The sequence below is a fragment of the Hyperolius riggenbachi genome, chromosome 4, assembly GCF_040937935.1.
Source record: "Hyperolius riggenbachi isolate aHypRig1 chromosome 4, aHypRig1.pri, whole genome shotgun sequence".
Taxonomy (NCBI): Eukaryota; Metazoa; Chordata; class Amphibia; order Anura; family Hyperoliidae; genus Hyperolius; species Hyperolius riggenbachi.
The window spans coordinates 153,450,923-153,470,905 of NC_090649.1; positions in this window are offsets into that span (position 1 = coordinate 153,450,923).

Genomic DNA, 19,983 nt, shown 5'->3' on the forward strand with positions numbered 1-19,983 from the left:
GCTGCGTAATATGTTGGCGCTTTATAAATACAACAAATAAATAAATAAATGTATGGAGGCTCTGCAGTGAGTTTGGGAAATGTCTCCTAATGTGCAAAGCAATAACCAACAATGGCCTCCTCTGTGTTTCAGCACATCTCCCCATTGATTGCCTGACACTAAGCATTTTCCTTCCTTGCTTATGCCTACCCAACCCCCATGTTAAATCCTCTTCCTGGTGTCTAACCCTGTCTTCCCTGTAGAATTATTCCCTTTCTGTTGCCTAGCACAAACTGCCCTCTCCCCCAAATTTGAACCCAACCTTAAAGAACAACTATCAAAGAAACCGTTCTTCTGAAAACCCCACATACCTATAAAGCTTCAAGCCAGCAACACTAGAAAGCTTTTCAGAGGTCTCTCAGCACAGCCTGTCTGAAAAAAAAATCTGATTTGCCAGCTGTTTGTAACAATTTGTTTGAGTCAGAGCTGAACTGTAACCTGGCTGTAAACTAATTACTTCACACTGCGAGGCAAAGAGAGAGAGAGAGAGACAGGTTCAGGAACACAGAGCTGCAGCTGATGATTATTTACACACATTTGAAGCTATATTTATGTTTTATATCATTCTGTACAGATTCCACTCACAGTATTACAGCCAATGAAGATTGTTTCTGTGTGCTGGATGTTCTGGACACAGTCCTCCATAGTATTGCACAACGTGAAACCTGTTTTATGTATATGTCATATTTTCTTCACATAAAACATGAAAAGATGAAAAAAGTCCTTTGTATTTCTGTTTGCTAGTAATTACTGGGAATATACAGTATGTGGCATTTAGAATTTTAGTTAACTTTAATAGTTGTCCTTTAACCTCCCCTAAACTTGTGCCGATCGATCCCCAAACAGTAACCCTCTTAAACTGAACCTCCGGACTAAAAATCGACTCAGCAGCACTGAAAAGGCTTGGTGTTTCTTTAACAGTTTCACAGCAGCAGAACTTTGTTTCTCTTATACAAGCCTCATTTTTAGCTGCACAGAAAAAAACTGCCCGGGCTTTTTTCCCCTGATGCTGTGCAAAGCATGATGGGATTTCTGATTTTGTTGTTCTCATTCTGCTGTTTTGGTGCAATTTTTTTTTTTTACATTATGAATTTCACATTTGAAGCCTAGCGCGTGCAGCTGGGAGGGGTAATCAGGACACAGGACAGTTGGAACTGTGTCTTATGCTCCTTGTCCCCTCCTTTCAACCAAAAGGATGGCTGGCCCCATGACAAAGATGGCAGCCCCCATGAATCACAAACATTTGCCTGTTCTTTTAAAATAGGGTGGGTAAGAGATTATATTACCTATCTATTCTAATTAACATAACTAATGTAACTTGATGACAGTGTGTTTGTTTAGGCTGAAGTTCCCCTTTAAGGCTGCCATACACTGGTCGATTGCCACCAGATCGACCAGCAGATAGATCCCTCTGTGATCGAATCTGATCAAAGAGGGATCTATTGGCTGCCTACACTTCAAACAGATTTTGAATCGATTTCAATATGAAACTGATTCACAATCTGTGGAGCTGCCGCTAATGACGCCCCCCGTCCCGCATACATTACCTGATCTGGCGCGAGTCCCCCGGTCTCTGCTGCCTCTTCTCCGCGCTGGGCTCCAGGGCTCCAGCTTCACTTTACTTCCTGTCGGGGGGGAGTTTAAACAGTAGAGGGTGCTCTACTGTTTAATTAAACTTTCCCCGACAGGAAGTAAGTGAAGCCAGCCGGAGGCCTGGAGCCCAGCGCGGAAAAGAGACAGCAGAGACAGTGGAGACACGCGCTGGCGGAACAGGTAAAGTATTACCGGTTGTTGGACATTCGAACGCCGCTATCGACGCACCCGGCGATTGAGCGAAATCTTCCGCGCTGACAGATTGATGGGAGCGATCGATTTCGGACGGAATTCGATCGTTCAGTCAGCGTTTGCGCAAAGATCTCACAGCAGATTTGATCACAGTGATCGAATCTGCTGAATATCGGCGGGAAATAGTATAAGTGTATTGGCCCCTTTAATCTTGGCATCTAACCGTAACTGCTAAGCCTAGCTGATACTTACCTTACATTGTTCACTTTAGCTCTCTGCTACAAACAGAGTAATGTCCACACCTTCAATGCCAAGAATTTCTTCTTTATTAGATGAAAATTACTAAACTTTAGTGACAGAGCAGACTTACATGTTTCAGGCCTCAGTCTGGCCCTTACTCATAGAATTGCAGCTATAAATAAGGGCCAGACTGAGGCCCGAAACAAGCCTACTCTGTCACCAATAGGTTTTTTTTTTTTTTCATATGATAAAGAAGTAATTTTTGGCATTGCAGCATTGTGTGTAGCGGACTTCACTCTGTTTGCGGACTGTGCATAGTACCTTGGTTCACATGTCTGCACCACCTGCACCAGAACCCTTAGAGTCCTTAGAACCCTATTTTTACCAGCTTTAGCATGCAGCAGAAAAGTAGTTTTCATGGCACAGGCATGTGTGGCTAATTTAGTTACAAAACACCCAAACCAAGCAAGGTATGCTGACAGTACTCAAAAGTCAGATGGGTGTGCCAAGCCCATATGTGTGTTCCTTGGGAACCTCTTACTGTAGCATGCAATAACACAAAATATTTTCCCTCATATAATGTATTGCAAAGTACAGCCTTGTCTTCTGTAAAATAAAGTTTTTCTATGTCAACTCAGGTTCAGAAAGCAAGATATTGATACCCTATTGCAGAACCTTAGGCGGTACCATGCAAAACCATTCCTTTATATAGCTAAGGTACCCATTATTGCTGGTGTATGGTCTAGAGGTCATCCTTAACCACTTCGCGTCCCTGGGGTTTTCCCCCTAAAAAACCAGAGCAATTTTCTACATCTCACACTCCTCTCATTCATTTGCCAATATCTTTATCACTACTTATCATACATAAATGGTCTATACCTTGTTTTTTCCGCCACCAATTAGGCTTTCTTTGGGTGGTACTTTTTGCTAAGAATTAAATTATTTTCTATGCATTTTAAAGGGAACAAGGGGTAAAAAATGAAAAAAAGTCATTATTTCCCAGTTTTCAGCCATTATAGTTTGAAAATAAAAGTTGCTGCTGTAAGTTAAACCCACACATTTTATTTTTCCATTCGATGTGGTTATTTCACCATTTAAAATTCAATCCTAGTACAATGTATGATGACAATAAATTATTTGGAAATAAAATGAATTTTTTCATTTTGTGTCTGATTTTTATTTAGTTATTTTTTTCCTACTTTATAGTTCGATCCTCCCCCCAGTTAGCCAGATGTGCACCTACATACTCCTCCCTCCCCCACAGTTGGTCAGATGTGCCTCTGGATACCCCCCCCCAGCCAGGCCTTAGTACCCCTCCCCACCCCCAGCTAGCCAGATGTGGATATTTATCTATTCCCCCCCCTCCCAAGCTGTCTGGTTGTGTCTATTCACCCCCCCCCCCTCCATAGCCAGGTGTGTGTGCGCCCCTTTAACCCCCCTTGTTGATCCTGTGTTGCTCCCCGTGCCCCCCCTAACCCCCCCAGCAGCGGTGTTTTATTTACTGACTCCCCCCCCCCCCCAGCAGCTGTGTTTTTTTTACTGATCCCCCCCCCCCAACCAGGCCTTAGTACCCCTCCCCTCCCCCCCCCAAGCTGTCTGGTTGCGTCTATTCACCCCCCCCCCCTCCATAGCCAGGTGCGTGTGTGCCCCTTTACCCCCTCCCTCCCCTTGTTGACCCTGTGTTGCTCCCTGTGCACTGCCTCAACCCCCGCCCCCTAGAGCCCCCCCCCCCCCCCCCAGCAGCGGTGTTTTTGTTTTTGTTTTTTCACAAACTTACACCAATCCCCAGCACCCCCCCAGACAGCGGTGTTTTTTTTTTTTTTACTGATCCCCCCCCCCCCCCCCCCCCCCCCAGAGATCGGCAGCACAGGGAAGCTAAGAAAACTTTCACCTAATCTTGATGCTGCAGCGGCGATCGGCTCCCCTCCATTCAGTACCGCTGACAGCCTCCATGTGCAGAATGGATCGGGTCCCGGCTTGATGACGTCATTAAGCCGGGACCCGATCCATTCTGCACATAGAGGCTGTTAGCGGTACTGAATGGAGGGGAGCCGATCGCCGCTGCAGCATCACGATTAGGTGAAAGTTTTCTTAGCAATTCCCCATGCTGCCCGATCGCAGCATGGAGGAGGAGGGGGGGGGTTTGTAATTACAGGGGATCGGGCGTGGGGTGGGGGGATCGGACACCTGGGAGGGGATCCCTTATTAGTGAAGTTAGAGGGAGGGGGGTTGATGAGCCCAGGTGCGTGCTAGCACGCACGCTGTGCTCATATAAAGGGGAAAACGTATAATCACGTCATGTGGCTTTCACAAGCCACTTGCAATGACGTGATTATACTGTAGTTGGGACAGGAACTGGTTAAAGTGTAGCTTAGATGATGAAATGCAAAAGTTTTATACATACCTGGGGCTTCCTCCAGCCCCCTTCTGCCTTATAAATCCCTTGAGGTCCTCCTCCGCCTCCTGGATCCTTTGCTATCGTCCTGGTAACCTTGGCCAGTCGGCGCAGGTGCATTGCAGCCGGGTGTGCTAGCCCGTCATGCTCCTGAGGCTGGGAGTGTTCTGTGCCAGCGCAGTATTGGTGCAGAACGCCTCAGAAGCAGGGACCGCTACAGTGCGCAATATGCGCCGCCTCCTGAAGCTCCCAGTGAGCCATAGCAGAGGAACAAGGCAGCGGAGGAGGATGGCGAAGGACTGATCGGGCCGAATGGGTCTGGAGGAAGCTCCAGGTATGTATAAAGCTTTTCCATTCCATCATCTCAGGTTTACATTAAAGAGGAACTTTAACCGAGGATTAAACTTCCTTCTAATCAGTAGCAGATACCCCCATTCCCATGAGAAAGCTTTACCTTTTCTCAAATAGTTCATCAGGGAGGTCTGTATGGCTGGTATTATGGTGAAACCCCTCCCACAGTGTTATGTCATGACCATGGTCCTGGCAGTTTGCTGTTAACCTCGTTGCATTGTGGGAAATAACGGCTTTTTCCATCTGCCAAGCACCCAGTATCTATCTCCCTCTGTGCATAGAACTCTCAGTAAGGAACATTCTGTGCAGATCACCTGGCAGAACTAAAGATGTAACCACCAGTTATGCATTTCAGAATGTGCATCAGGGAGAGGAAAGAACTTATATTGGGCAAACACTGACTAAATTATTTATTTATTTATTTATTTTTATAAGTGAATACTGTGAACAAAAAAATAAGCAATTTTTTTCAAAATGTTATTTCTAACTACAGTTCTACATGATGAGTAGAGTTGGGCCGAACGGTTCGCCGGCGAACGGTTCCTGGCGAACTTCGGTGGTTCGCGTTCGCCTCCCGCAGGCGAACGTTTGCGGAAGTTCGCATCAAAAAACAAAATTTTTACCCTCCATTTCACTGTCAGCAGACATGTTATGGTCAAACACACTGCTTGAGGACCCACCCACCCTCCCTTCAAGCTAGGTCTTTTATACCATTTGACTCAGTTGTCTGCCTACACTAATTAGTTATGGGACAGCTGCTACACTCTCTGCTAGTGAGATTTTAATTGGCCTCCCACCTCCCTCCTCCCTCCTCCCTCCTCCCACCTCCCACCTCCCACCTCCCTTCAACCCTTCAACCTATTCCCTCCTCCCTCCGGGAGGAGGGTGTCTTCTGGCAGGGAATTATACTTTTTTAAAAGCCAGTATATATCATACCATAGCTGGGAATCGAACCCAGATCACACTGCATGGTGGACACGTCAGTGCATCACCCTAAGCACTGTACCACTACAGTAGTAAGTGAAGCTACCGTAAAATGTACCATTAATGCTCAATGCAATAGAACCATTAGGTTGCTTAAAGGAGAACTGTAGTGAGAGGTATATGGAGGCTGCCATATTGATTTCCTTTTAAGCTATACCAGTTGCCTGGCAGCCCTGCTGATCTATTTGGCTGCAGTAATAATAATAATTATAATCCAAACATTTGTATAGCGCTTTTCTCCTGTCAGACTCAAAGCGCTCAAGAGCTGCAGCCACAGGGACGCACTCAAGAGGCCACCCTGCAGTGTTAGGGAGTCTTGCTTTGAACTCCTTACTGAATAGGTACTTGACCTAGCCAGGATTCGAACCCTGGTCTCCCATGTCAAAGGCAGAACCCTTAACCAGTACACTATCCAGCCACTGTCGTGTGAATCCCACCAGAAACAAGCATGCAGCTAATCTTGTCAGATCTTACAAAAATGTCAAACACCAGATCTGCTGCATGCTTGTTCAGGGTCTAGGGCTAAAAGTATTGGAGGCAGAGGATCTGCAGGATAGCCAGGTAACTGGTATTGCTTAAAAGGAAATCAATATGGTAGCCTCCATATACCTTTCACTACAGTTCTCCTTTAAAGGGAACCTTAACTGAGAGTGATATGGCTGTTTCCTGTAAACAATACCAGTTGCCTGGCAGTCCAGCTGATCTTTGTGACTGCAATAGTGGCTGAATCACACCCTGAAACAAGCATGCAGCTAATCCAGTCTGACTTCAGTCAGAGCACCTGATCTGCATGCTTGTTCAGGGGCTGTGGCTAAAAGTATTAGAGACACAGGATCAGCAGGCGATTCAGGCAACTGGTATTATTTTAAAAGGAAAAATCCATATCCTTCTCCGTTTAGGTTCCCTTTAAGGATTTGTAGCATAAAAGCCAACTCACATTGGCTGGGATTCGAACCTGGGTCTCACTGTATGGTGGACAAGCACACTATCCACTATACCAACTGAAGCTGGCCTGAAATTGCTGGCCTGAAATTGCTGGCCTGAAATTGCTGGCCTGAAATTGCTGGCCTGAAAACAAGCTGCATCACACCCTGAAACAAGCATGCAGCTTGTTTTCAGGCCAGCAATTTCAGGCCAGCATTTTCAGGCCAGCATTTTCAGGCCAGCATTTTCAGGCCAGCATTTTCAGGCCAGCTTCAGTTGGTATAGTGGATAGTGTGCTTGTCCACCATACAGAGAGACCCAGGTTCGAATCCCAGCCAATGTGAGTTGGCTTTTATGCTACAAATCCTTAAAGGGAACCTAAACGGAGAAGGATATGGATTTTTCCTTTTAAAATAATACCAGTTGCCTGAATTGCCTGCTGATCCTGTGTCTCTAATACTTTTAGCCACAGCCCCTGAACAAGCATGCAGATCAGGTGCTCTGACTGAAGTCAGACTGGATTAGCTGCATGCTTGTTTCAGGGTGTGATTCAGCCACTATTGCAGTCACAAAGATCAGCTGGACTGCCAGGCAACTGGTATTGTTTACAGGAAACAGCCATATCACTCTCAGTTAAGGTTCCCTTTAAAGGAGAACTGTAGTGAAAGGTATATGGAGGCTACCATATTGATTTCCTTTTAAGCAATACCAGTTACCTGGCTATCCTGCAGATCCTCTGCCTCCAATACTTTTAGCCCTAGACCCTGAACAAGCATGCAGCAGATCTGGTGTTTGACATTTTTGTAAGATCTGACAAGATTAGCTGCATGCTTGTTTCTGGTGGGATTCACACGACAGTGGCTGGATAGTGTACTGGTTAAGGGTTCTGCCTTTGACATGGGAGACTAGGGTTCGAATCCTGGCTAGGTCAAGTACCTATTCAGTAAGGAGTTCAAAGCAAGACTCCCTAACACTGCAGGGTGGCCTCTTGAGTGCGTCCCTGTGGCTGCAGCTCTTGAGCGCTTTGAGTCTGACAGGAGAAAAGCGCTATACAAATGTTTGGATTATAATTATTATTATTACTGCAGCCAAATAGATCAGCAGGGCTGCCAGGCAACTGGTATAGCTTAAAAGGAAATCAATATGGCAGCCTCCATATACCTCTCACTACAGTTCTCCTTTAAGCAACCTAATGGTTCTATTGCATTGAGCATTAATGGTACATTTTACGGTAGCTTCACTTACTACTGTAGTGGTACAGTGCTTAGGGTGATGCACTGACGTGTCCACCATGCAGTGTGATCTGGGTTCGATTCCCAGCTATGGTATGATATATACTGGCTTTTAAAAAAGTATAATTCCCTGCCAGAAGACACCCTCCTCCCGGAGGGAGGAGGGAATAGGTTGAAGGGTTGAAGGGTTGGAGGGAGGTGGGAGGAGGGAGGTGGGAGGAGGGAGGAGGGAGGAGGGAGGAGGGAGGTGGGAGGAGGGAGGAGGGAGGTGGGAGGAGGGAGGTGGGAGGAGGGAGGAGGGAGGTGGGAGGAGGGAGGTGGGAGGAGGGAGGAGGGAGGTGGGAGGTGGGAGGAGGGAGGTGGGAGGTGGGAGGTGGGAGGTGGGAGGTGGGAGGTGGGAGGAGGGAGGTGGGAGGTGGGAGGTGGGAGGAGGGAGGTGGGAGGTGGGAGGAGGGAGGTGGGAGGAGGGAGGTGGGAGGAGGGAGGTGGGAGGAGGGAGGAGGGAGAGTAAAAACTCCCTAGCAGAGTGTGTAGCAGCTGTTCCATAACTAATTAGTGTAGGTAGGCAAATGGTATAAAGGACCTTGCTTGGAGGAGGGAGGGAGGGTGGGTCCTCGAGCAAAAGTGTATTTCACTCAATTAGGTGTGACTCCAGGCATTAGAGCTTTTGAAACATGTTTTCTATCATTTTTGCAGTGTATAGAATTTTTTAAAACTTTGAAAGTTCGCCTCCCCATTGAAGTCTATTGCGGTTCGCGAACTTTTTCGCGAACCGAACCTTTCGCGGAGGTTCGCGAACAGGGTTCGCGAACCGAAAATCGGAGGTTCGGCCCAACTCTAATGATGAACACATAAATCACAAAATGGGATAAGAATTGCTCGGCCTATCAAATTAGGAAATGGCTGTGTTACCTTAGTAAAACCTTTCCGTTTTGATTCTGTGGGTTTCTTTGTTCTTGATGTTTCCCTAGTGAGTTTAGAGAGTGTGTTAGATTTCCGCTGTCCGCATCTGCTCATTGATTTAAATGTCAACACCCTCCCCTTCCCCTAGATCCACCCAAATATTATCAGGACAAGGAGGCCTGGAAAAGAAGTTCCCTCTGGAGCATCTATCATGTGGAAGGCTGCATTAGCTCTGTGACATTGTAGTTCACACAACATTTCTCCATTTATATAGTTAATGTCTGCTTCAAACAAAGTGTTGCAAGGGAAGTCACAGAGCTGCTGAAAAGGAATCTGAAGTGAAAATAAACGTACAAGATAATAATTTGTATGTGTAGTACAGCTAAGAAATAGAGCATTAGTAGCACAGATATGAGTCTCATATTGTTTCCACTACAGGAAGAGCTAATACACTTCTGTTGTTATCTATGCAAAAGAGCTTCTCTGACCTCCCCGACTAAATTAGTCAGAGAGCAGTGATCTTTCCTGAAGCACTTAATTGAACCTGTTTTCACTGTTTCTTGTTTGTTTAAAGAGAATCTGTACTCTAAAATTCTTACAATAAAAAGCATACCATTCTATTCATTATGTTCTCCTGGGCCCCTCTGTGCTGTTTCTGCCACTCCCTGCTGCAATCCTGGCTTGTAATTGCCATTTGTATGCAGTGTTTACAAACAAAAGACATAGTAATTGATAGGCTGAGCGTAGCTCAGTGTGTGAGTCATACAGACTGTGCAGGGGGCCCGGAGAGGGTGTGTATAGCTTCTATCCAATCACAAGCAGCACAGCACATTCCAGCCTAACTGCCTCAGCCCAACAGACCCGACAGAGGAGAGAAGATTAGATCATATAACAGAGATAAGACAGCCACTGTGCAACTAGAAAAGGCTGCAGTTAGATAGAGCACATTAGAACAGGTATAGGAACTTATAGGATAGAAGAAATAAGGATGAAAATTTTGTTACAGAGTCTCTTTAAGGTTTTACTGCAGAGCTAATTACCCTTTGAACTTTCCTGCTCTGGTCATAGGTTAAAATACAGAGTATAATTTGTAAACAGAAAATATTAGAGAATGATGCAATGTTATAAAAATAAAAAAAAGAAAAAATGAGGCTCTTTTCTTTGCTACTAATGTTCTATGAATTACCTGTACTACACAGACAATTCATTTTATCATACGTTTTTTTCCACTTCAGTGTCACTTTAAATGGGAGGAGAAGGTTGTAAAATAAACTAAAATATTCACTTTTCATACTCCATTTTGCAAAAATTCTTATTGTAAGTATTGTGATATATTGTTATGGTAAAAAGGGCTTTGAATTCCACAGTTTGCTTTAGCCTACAACAAACATGGTATGTAGCCTGACCAAGTGATATTTGAATGAGTTACGGTGTCTCCTCATCACACTGAATTTGTGGAATGTGATGTTCAATCGAACAAATGGTCTTATCTTTTGGTCATAAATTAGCTGGCATGCCTGTAAAACCTTCTTGATGTTGTAATTAAGGCATTCAATGACTTGTATTGCAGAACAATGTACTGTATGTGCTTTTTAACGCTCGGTGTATATAAGCTGTATTCTAAGTTTTGTCAGTATACAGGAATCAGTCTGATGAAGGCTTCATAGCCGAAAGCTTACTACTTTAGCCAATAAATGGTATCATCCAGATTCAAAACTTCTAAGTATTATTTATCTATTTTTTTTAATAGAATTGAAGTGAAAACAGACATATTTGGTCATCGTGATACAGCAGCATTTAACATTAGTAAACATTATAGACTGTATTGAGGATGCACACTGGTGCAGTGACTACTGCTACCAAGGTACTTTCAGAAGCCATTTTAAAAAGATCTGATCCTACTTCTACTATTCTACCAGTCTATTCCATGGTATGGTAGACATTCATAAAACTGAGCCTCTGCAGCACAGGTCCTTTAAGACAGTCCAGGGCTTTGTGCAGAGTGAGTTTTAGGCAATTGAATCGCTCATGGTTTACCAGAACTCATTGGAGTGTGTGAGGGGCTACAATGGTTCTAAAAGCCTCCTTTCTTAAAACAGAAAGTATTTGCGATAATTCAGGTTGGAGTGAGCTCCGAGATGTCTCCCAGTGCATCACTGCTGAATATATGCAAATCAACCATTGTTGCCCTTAGAAGCTAAACACACCTCCAGAACCGCTGGAATGCAATGATGTTATGCACCTGTGTTATGTGGAACTACAACAGGATGTTTGTGGTACACCAGAATAATTTGGAAACCTTCTACTGAATGCATGTTTGGTTTAAAGGATACCCGAAGTGACATGTGACATGATGAGATAGACATGTGTATGTACAGTGCCTAGCACACAAATAACTATGCTGTGTTTCTTTTTTTCTTTCTCTGCCTGAAAGAGTTAAATATCAGGTATGTAAGTGGCTGACTCAGTTCTGACTCAGGAAGTGACTACAGTGTGGCCCTCACTGATAATAAATTCCCCTTTTTATCTCTGTCCTGCTCTCAGAGGCCTTTTATCTGCTAGGAAAGTGTTTTTAGTTGGAATTTATTATCAATGAGGGTCACACTGTAGTAATTTCCTGTCTGAGTCAGAACTAAGTCAGCCACTTGCATAACTGATATTTAACTCTTTCAGACAGAGAAAGAAAAAAAAAAGAACATAGCATAGTTATTTGTGTGCTAGGCACTGTACATGCACATGTCTATCTCATCATGTCACATAAAGTCCTAGTTCACCAATCCAGATTTTTCATTATTAGTAAATCTGAAAAGAAAATTAAGCCATTTGTTCACACACTTTTCATATGTGATGCAGTAATTCCAGAGAAATTGCCTTTGGTAATTTGTGATGCACAAATCCCTCCTGCAAGCATGAAGCTGGCCTCAGTGTGAATGTCCCCAGCTAGAGAGCAGCATCCACTCTCTATGTTCTCCCTGTATTGCCGAAACAATAACTTTTGTGGTCAGCACTGCGACTTACCAGATTCCTCTCATTATGAGACTAAGGCCAGGGTCGCACTTAGCAGAATTGCATGCATTTTCCACTATTTGCTTCCAGTATCTGTATGAGGTGTTCATGTGTGCATGATGATGGGGTTGGGAGGAGTCTGGACAGCTTTCACCCCAGTAAAATTGCAGTGAAAATGTCTTCTCACCAGGAAAATGAATTACAGGCCGCGGCCAGCCAGCTATTGTAAATATACAGGATATTTGCTTAATGGACAACTATCAAAGTTAACTAAAATTCTAAATGCCACATATATATCCACTAATCAGGGCAGGCCCGCTCATGAGGCGGGGTGAAACTTTTGCCTCAGGCGGCAAATTTCTAGGGGCGGCATCCGCCCGTCGGTGGGTGCGGGGAGCCGGCCGCCCAGCTGGAGGGGTAGCGGGCAGGACGGGGGTATTGGACCTAGCGGCGGGGAGGGGGGTCGGACCCCCCCTCCCTCGCCTGGGTCCCCCGTCCTCCGCTCCCCTCCAGCCTTAAATACATCAGAAGCGCAACTCGTAAGAGGCAGGGGGCGGGGAGGACTCACCTCTTCCTCGATCCAGCGTGCGCTCCACTGACGTCACTTCCTGCAACGCCGCCCACTGTATTGTAAATGGACGGCGCTGCAGGAAGGGACGTCAGTGGAGCGCACGCTGGATCGAGCGAGGAAGAGGTGAGTCCTCCCCGCCCACTGCCTCTTACGAGAGTTGCACTTCTGATGTATTTAAGGCTGGAGGGGAGCGGAGGACGGGGGACCGAGGCGAGGGAGGGGGGGTCCGACCCCCCTCCCCGCCGCTAGGCCCAATACCCCCGTCCTGCCCGCTACCCCTCCAGCTCGGCGCCCCCCCTCCCCCCCACGGGGAGGGGGGGGGCGGCGGCAGCAATAATTTTATCAAAATTTGCCTCAGGCGGCAAAAAGTCTAGGGCCGGCCCTGCCACTAATTACTAGCAAATAACAATACAAAGGCTTTTTTTCATATTTTCATGTTTTATATGAAGAAAATATGACATTTACAGAGAACAATTCTCACTGTGGGCATTAATATGGAGGACTGTGCCCAGCACATCTGGCATACAGAAACAATCTTCACTGGCTCTAATACTGTGACAGAAATCTGTTCAGAATGATAAGATGCAGAAATATAGCTTTAAATGTGTGTAAATAATCATCAGCTGAAGCTCTGTGTTCCTGTCTGTGTGTCTCTCTCTGCTGAGGGAATATAAGGACTATAGAGAGCTGAATGTGTGGACTAGGTAGGCAGTCCCATGCAGCCCACTCATCAAGCGTTCTATGCTCCTCTGATGGTGACTAGGAATATAGAGAGCTGAATGTGTGGACTAGGTAGGCAGTCCCATTCAGCCCACCCATCAAGCGTTCTATGCTCCTCTCCTCTGATGGTGACCAGGTGGTGTCATCAGCACAGCTCCAGGATAGTGAGTATAGGTTCATGAACTCATGACAGCCACACTAAGGCTAGGTCCACACTAGGCATGGTTGCAGGACGGACTCTGCAGTTCGGGACCAGGGGAAGTACCACCAGACCGCAAACTTATCCGTTTTCATAAAAAGTGCATCAGTTTTGCATCAGTTTACGTTCAGTTTTTTACCCCAAAAAACGGACAGAAAACGTCTCTATCATTAGGAAGGTAGTGGGAGGATTTTTTGGGCCAATAATAAAGTTCAGGCTATCCGTTTTTTCATCCGTCTTTGGTGCTATTTTGCCTATGGAGATGGAGTTGCATTTTCCCATTGCTTTTCACTACCCATCCGTGTATCCGTGGTCCGTAAAAATGCAGCAATTCCGGGCCTTCCGTTCAGGTTTTGAAAACGGGTCCCTGCAAATGCAGACATATCCGCTTTTTTCTTGGGTGAGGATGGCTGCTGTTTTTAACATTAGTATCCGGGACTCCGTTTTTCATCAGGGCTGAAAAACGCAGCCACGCATACGTTTCCGGGCCTAGTGTGGACTAGCCCTTAGTCTAGGATGGGTCGAGAGTCTTCAAGGGACCCAAGATAAACTCAAGATAAAGATGGAGTTAATAAGTTATCCCCCAGACTTGGTCTATATTTTTATAAAATTATCTACTGTTACCTAGAAAATGTTTGCAACCCTCACCCAGGTCAAATCAGAAAGTAACAGGACCGCTAAAATGAGCCACCCTGTCATGTGCACACAGTGGCGTAGCTAAGGAGTTGTGGGCCCCAATGCAAGTTTTACATTAGCCCCCCAAGCACTCTATACATAACAAATGATACGGTGTACCAAAACTTGCCAAGGACAATCACAGTGTCAGAGGTGCAAGAAGGGGATGGGTGACAGTGTGTTAAGGATTGCTACTATTCAATGCATCTATAGACGTGATTATTATGAGCACAGGACCAATAGAGAGCTAATACTGTAGTTGAGGGAGGGCCCTTCGGGGGCCCCTCTGGCCCAAGGGCCCCGATGCAGTGGCTACCTCTGCAACCCCTATTGCTATGCCCCTGTGTACACACATGGTCAGTAAGAAGTTTTCTTTTAATAAGATCAATAACAATAGGTGTCTGTTTTACTTAGCCCTTTGCTGGTGATCACTGCCACCATCACTGGGCTATTAAGCCATTAGAGATAGCCACCCTTGTACTCTCTATGCAGAAAAAGGAAAGGATCATGCACTCAGATCAGATGTGCTTTAACTAACTATTCTTTAATAACTGATTGACATCTCCTGTCTCCTGTTCACAAAGTTGTACTGTCTTCGCTGCTGCTATTCATTTTTTTTTCTTAGCTACTAATGAAATGCCACAATGAGGTTTATAGGTTAGTTTAGCTGTTGCACTACCCTCTCTCCACTTACAGCTCACTGCCTTTTGTCTGGAACCTGGGAATTGACATTAGCCTGACATATCTTTCAAAGCTTTGGTGGTATTAAAGTATCTGTCCACTGCTTTGGGGTTACTTGCGTTGGAAGTATCAACAGGATTATTACCTAAACTGCAGTATAGTAAAACAACCACAAGATGTCACTGTAAAATGTAAAGTGCTGCAATGATCTCTATGGCATTGTTATTTCCTGTATGCACTCTGTGTTCCTCTCTGTTCTAAGTAAGATGGATTACCTGATGGTGGTGTTTTATCTCTGCATGTTTTTCTTCAGTTAAGAGTTATAACTTGCCATACTGGGTGCCTATCTGCATGTGCCTACCACTAGTGTTGGGCGAACAGTGTTCGCCACTGTTCGGGGTTCTGCAGAACATCACCCTGTTCGGGTGATGTTCGCGTTCGGCCGAACACCTGATGGTGTTCGGCCTTTTAAGTTCGGGTTCGCCCCGAACTTCTAATGGCCGCCGAACAGGGCCGAACAGGGCCCCTGTTCGGCCGAACAGGGCCCTGTTCGGCCGAATACTGCCCCCCTATGGGGTCGCAGGCATAAGGGGGTCGGAAATTCCCCCCACCCCCTCCGCTAGCGCTCCCCCCTCTGCCCGCTTCCCCATTCAAAAGTTTAAGCAAAGTACCTGTAGTGGATGGCCTGGCAGTGGGCGGCACTGTGGAGTGAGGAGGAGGAGTCCGGAGAGTGACAAGTTGAGGGAGGCCGGGCAGCGGGCGTGAGGTCAGAGAAAGGGCGGAAGTACCACAAGGGTACTTCCGCTGAACCGCCCGCTGCCCGGCCTCCCTCAACTCGTCACTCTCCGGACTCCTCCTCCTCACTCCACAGTGCCGCCCACTGCCAGGCCATCCACTACAGGTACTTTGCTTAAACTTTTGAATGGGGAAGCGGGCAGAGGGGGGAGCGCTAGCGGAGGGGGTGGGGGGAATTTCCGACCCCCCCCCGCGATCGGGGCATGCTCCCCCCTTATGCCTGCGACCCCATATGGCCCCCAAAAGCTGGATGTTCGGAAAGTTCGGGGTTCGGCCCGAACATGCCGAACATCTCGGCCATGTTCGGCGAACTTTCCCGAACCCGAACATCCAGGTGTTCGCCCATCACTACCTACCACTCTGCTCCATCAAAAGTTTGTCATCTTACCCTACATTAAAAGAATATTGACATTGCCTCAAAATCAAACAGTAGCAAAATGAGTAATTATCACATGTAGTCTTTTGTTTGGATGTTTAAAAATCATTTACCTTAAAGTGCCACATTTTATAGCAGGACATTCCAGGGGAAGGTGTGCTGGTGAACTCATGTCCTCATTCCGTGAACTTTAGTCAAAGGAATATGAGGATAATCTTATAACTATTTTTTGGTTCCAACCATTTTATTGCCCCAGGAACAAACAAACCTCTGATTCCATTTATAGTTACAAAGTTTACCGAGGGTGAGAGAATGCTCAATGACTCACAACAATGGGAAATAAAGTATCACAAAAAGACCAACTCTGGCAGTAATCCAGTTATTGAGGCAGCCTTTTGAAAATTGTGGTATGTAAAATACATATTTTTTGTAACGCAAACTGTGCAACAAATGTGTTTAAAGTGCACCTGAAGTGTTAAAGCAAACCTGTAACATACACAAAAAAAGTTGCTTAACTGAGTGGGGGGAAACTTCTGTATGGTCCAGAGAGGCTTCGCATGTCCTTCTCAATTCCACCACCACTGGCTAGGATGCTCTTCTTATTTGTGGCTGCACTCCCCTCTGTCTATGAGTACTGCACATGCGTGAGTACTACAGCCACACCTGCACAGAGGCTTCCTGGATCTTCCTACAGCCCATCAATCCAGAGCATTGACTCACTTTACCTATTTTGCTCAAAAAAGGTTTCTTCTGGCTGCACTTCAGGCCATGGAGTAGTGCATCTGTTCTGGGCATATGCAAATAAGGCCTCTGCATGCCCAGTAGAAAGCAACACACATGTACAAGGAAAAATGGCTGTGCATAAGCAGCTTTATTCTATTGGCCATACTCAGACCTTACTTGTGACCTTGTGTGTCCAGTACATATGTGCTCATCCACAGCTGGGAACATGACCTATTTGGCTCGCACTGTGTCTGATAGGTAAAGAGAGTCCCTATGCTGGATCACACAGTGCTGCAGGAGGACCATCCAGAGGCTCCCCACTTCACACTTCTGATATACTTCAATAAAGTAAATGCATGTACATGTATAAGAAGTGGTAATATGGACCACTATTGCGAAAAATTAAGCCTTCCTCAGACTCCATTCCTGTTGACTGACTACATGTTAGACTACACAGTAAGAAGGTGGTAGAGAGATTTTTTTTGCAAATATAAGTGTCATCCAGATTAATTACAAGGGATTTTGCAAGGATTGACAGACATTTATGGCAAATAGATAAGACCTTTGGTTTACTTATTGCTTGCATAGTAGGCGCAGGCTGACATGGAGAGTTTTTTTACAAACCCTACCCTGTTCAGTGTACTCTCCTGGAGCTTGGAAACAGCTAATTGTATGTTACTGACCCGGGTGGGGGCACTCACAGGGGCGGGCACAGTTATTTCCAGGGGGGAGTGCCCCAGTGTAGCGCCACCACTGGCTACAGTTACCAAAAATGTAACGCAATAATAACAGAAATATATCAGAAGTTTGCAAGGACTATAAACTTAACCTCAACATATCATGTGGTTGATGAACAAACCAGCATTATGTGTCAATTCTGGTCTACACACAGAGCACTATGCTAATTTTAAAACAGAATACCTGCATCTTTAAAGAAAAATGAATTAGTATTTCAATTTGTGCAGTGTTATACACATAACAATACAATGCTTAAATTACAAGGAGAACATAAATAGTGTGTAAGTGGTACATATTTTACATAAACAAATGAAAAATGCTGTTCATACATACTGTAACTTTAATAGAACACAATATTTTGCAACTGTTACTGACACATGAAAGCTTGCGTTGATTAGCATGTGATAACATATGATTGTGGTATTTGTGTATTAATGTCCTACATTTTGTGAGATGTTCTGCAATACAGATAGCACACAGTAGTTGCACTTGCACATACAATCTTGATAGCAAATCAATTCCTCTGTGTCTTATTTGATTGACTTATCAAAATAAAGCAAAGTCATAAATGGCAAGTACTGATAGATACATTTATGGAAACACTAATCACCGCTGATCCCTTACCTCTATCAGTAATTCTTTTAGGCTAGGTTCACAGTGGTCATTTGTGTATAACTAAACGGACAACTGATTAGCAAAGTATTGTCCATGTTTCCCTATGGCTCAGTTTATATTAGATGCGTTTAAACTAAAGCTTTTTCACAAAGCACTGCTGTGGAATGACTGATCAATTAAAACGCATCAGTTTTTCAGCGTTCAGAGTGAGTAGGCCCTTAGCTATAGACCATGAGCCCAAGAACAAGCAGATGGTTCTCGGTTCACATTGGCATTTTCAGCCAAACGGATCCAGTAAAGCGGATCCAGTTTCCACTTCAACAGATCCGTAAGGCTTGGTCTTACTGGTAAATTGATCCATGAAAACGGATCTGATCACTGGTCGGTCGGATCCGTTTTTACTCCATTGCCACTCTTGTTGCAGCAACCGAACGGGTGAGGGAGGGTTAAAACATACCTAGGCTTCCTTCTTCAATTGCTGCCAGGCAGTTTCTTCCAGGGTTCAAGCTCCTTCCCCTTCAATTGCGTCCCACCTCGCATCATGTGTCTACACTTCCTCCTTATACCCAAAAGGAGGAAGCATATTTTAGTCACACAACACGAAGTAGGATGCAATTCAGGTGGAAGAAGGCTGAAGCCTGGAAGAAACCACCCAGCAGCAATTGAAGACGGAAGCCTGGGTAAGTTTGACCCTTCCTCCCCCGCCTGCCTGGCTACTGCACCCTCTTTCACCCACCCACCCACTCAGGTACGGCCCTGTTTGCGTCCCCACATCCCCACCAGACCTTCACCCCCTGTGGATGTTGCCCCTTAATGCCCCATTTTTTCACTAGTGTGAAGAAATGTTCTGATCTCCCATTGCCCCCAAAGCAGTGCTTAATCTTCCGCTGCTGGTCCACTGGTCTCAGCGGTCCAGAAACATTGGTGTCGCAGAAAACTTGCGCAGTACACTCCGGACAATATGGATTTGATTGACAGCTGCGCTCACGCAGGCGCAGTAGAGGACGACCTCGAGGTCGCCCTCTGCACCGGCGGGAACCTTGGGCCAGAGGCTCGGAGCGGAGCTGCAACGTGGGACGTGTCAGGTGCAAGGGGCTGGAGGAAGCCCCAGGTAAGTAGATTGGGGGGGAGACTTTTTTGGGTTGATAACTCCTTTAAAAGGAAAGAAATATGGCAGCCTCCAAATAACTCTCACCTCAAGTTCACTTTAAGGAACACAGTATTGTCCTAATACACTCTGCTGTCAGATTTACCAAAGTGAATTAGGTATGGCTTGGTTGTGAGCAAAGATAAACAACATCCGACTTTTAAAAGATAAAAACATCCCTTGGTAACATTTCATAATCATTGTTTCTCTTTTATTCCTATAGTGGTTTGCAGTGAAATGTTATTGCCCACTTTGAGCCTGTAATAAACCCTAAAGAAAAGGCTATCACCGTTGGATTTTGCGTCTCTCAATTACCCACCCAGTGTGAAAGGAAAGTCTTAGAACATAGAAGAGAAGCCAAAACTATGAAGACACACAGCTTCAATTTCTCAAAAAGCCTCCTATGTATATATTAAGTAATGTCTCAGCTACGCTTCACCTTTAGATCATCAAAATATTTACACATCCTACTAGACAATTAAAAGTTGATGGACATTAAAACGACCCAAACAATACTAGGGAGGTAATAATCATGTGATCCAAAATGTATGACTCACCATGACACAAATATTTATGAGTTAGCTTCACTGAACAGACTAAACTATCTGCAGCTTTGTCCCTACATAGTGACTTTGTTGTAGTTATTAAATCTTCCCAGTTTTCCTTTTACGGAATGTTTCCAATCTTACATTCCACTATTTCAGCGCTATTCTAGTAAACAAAATACACTTACATGGCCAATTTCTTAGAGATGTGTACAGTGCACCTGTGATTGGCTTTCCTTCTGAAAGATGCTGTCAGTGCTTGTTAAACTATTCTCTGGCCATCAGAGTTGTAAATCAAATTAGCAAGACTTCCCTTAGCTGCTTTACAACAAATTCCAT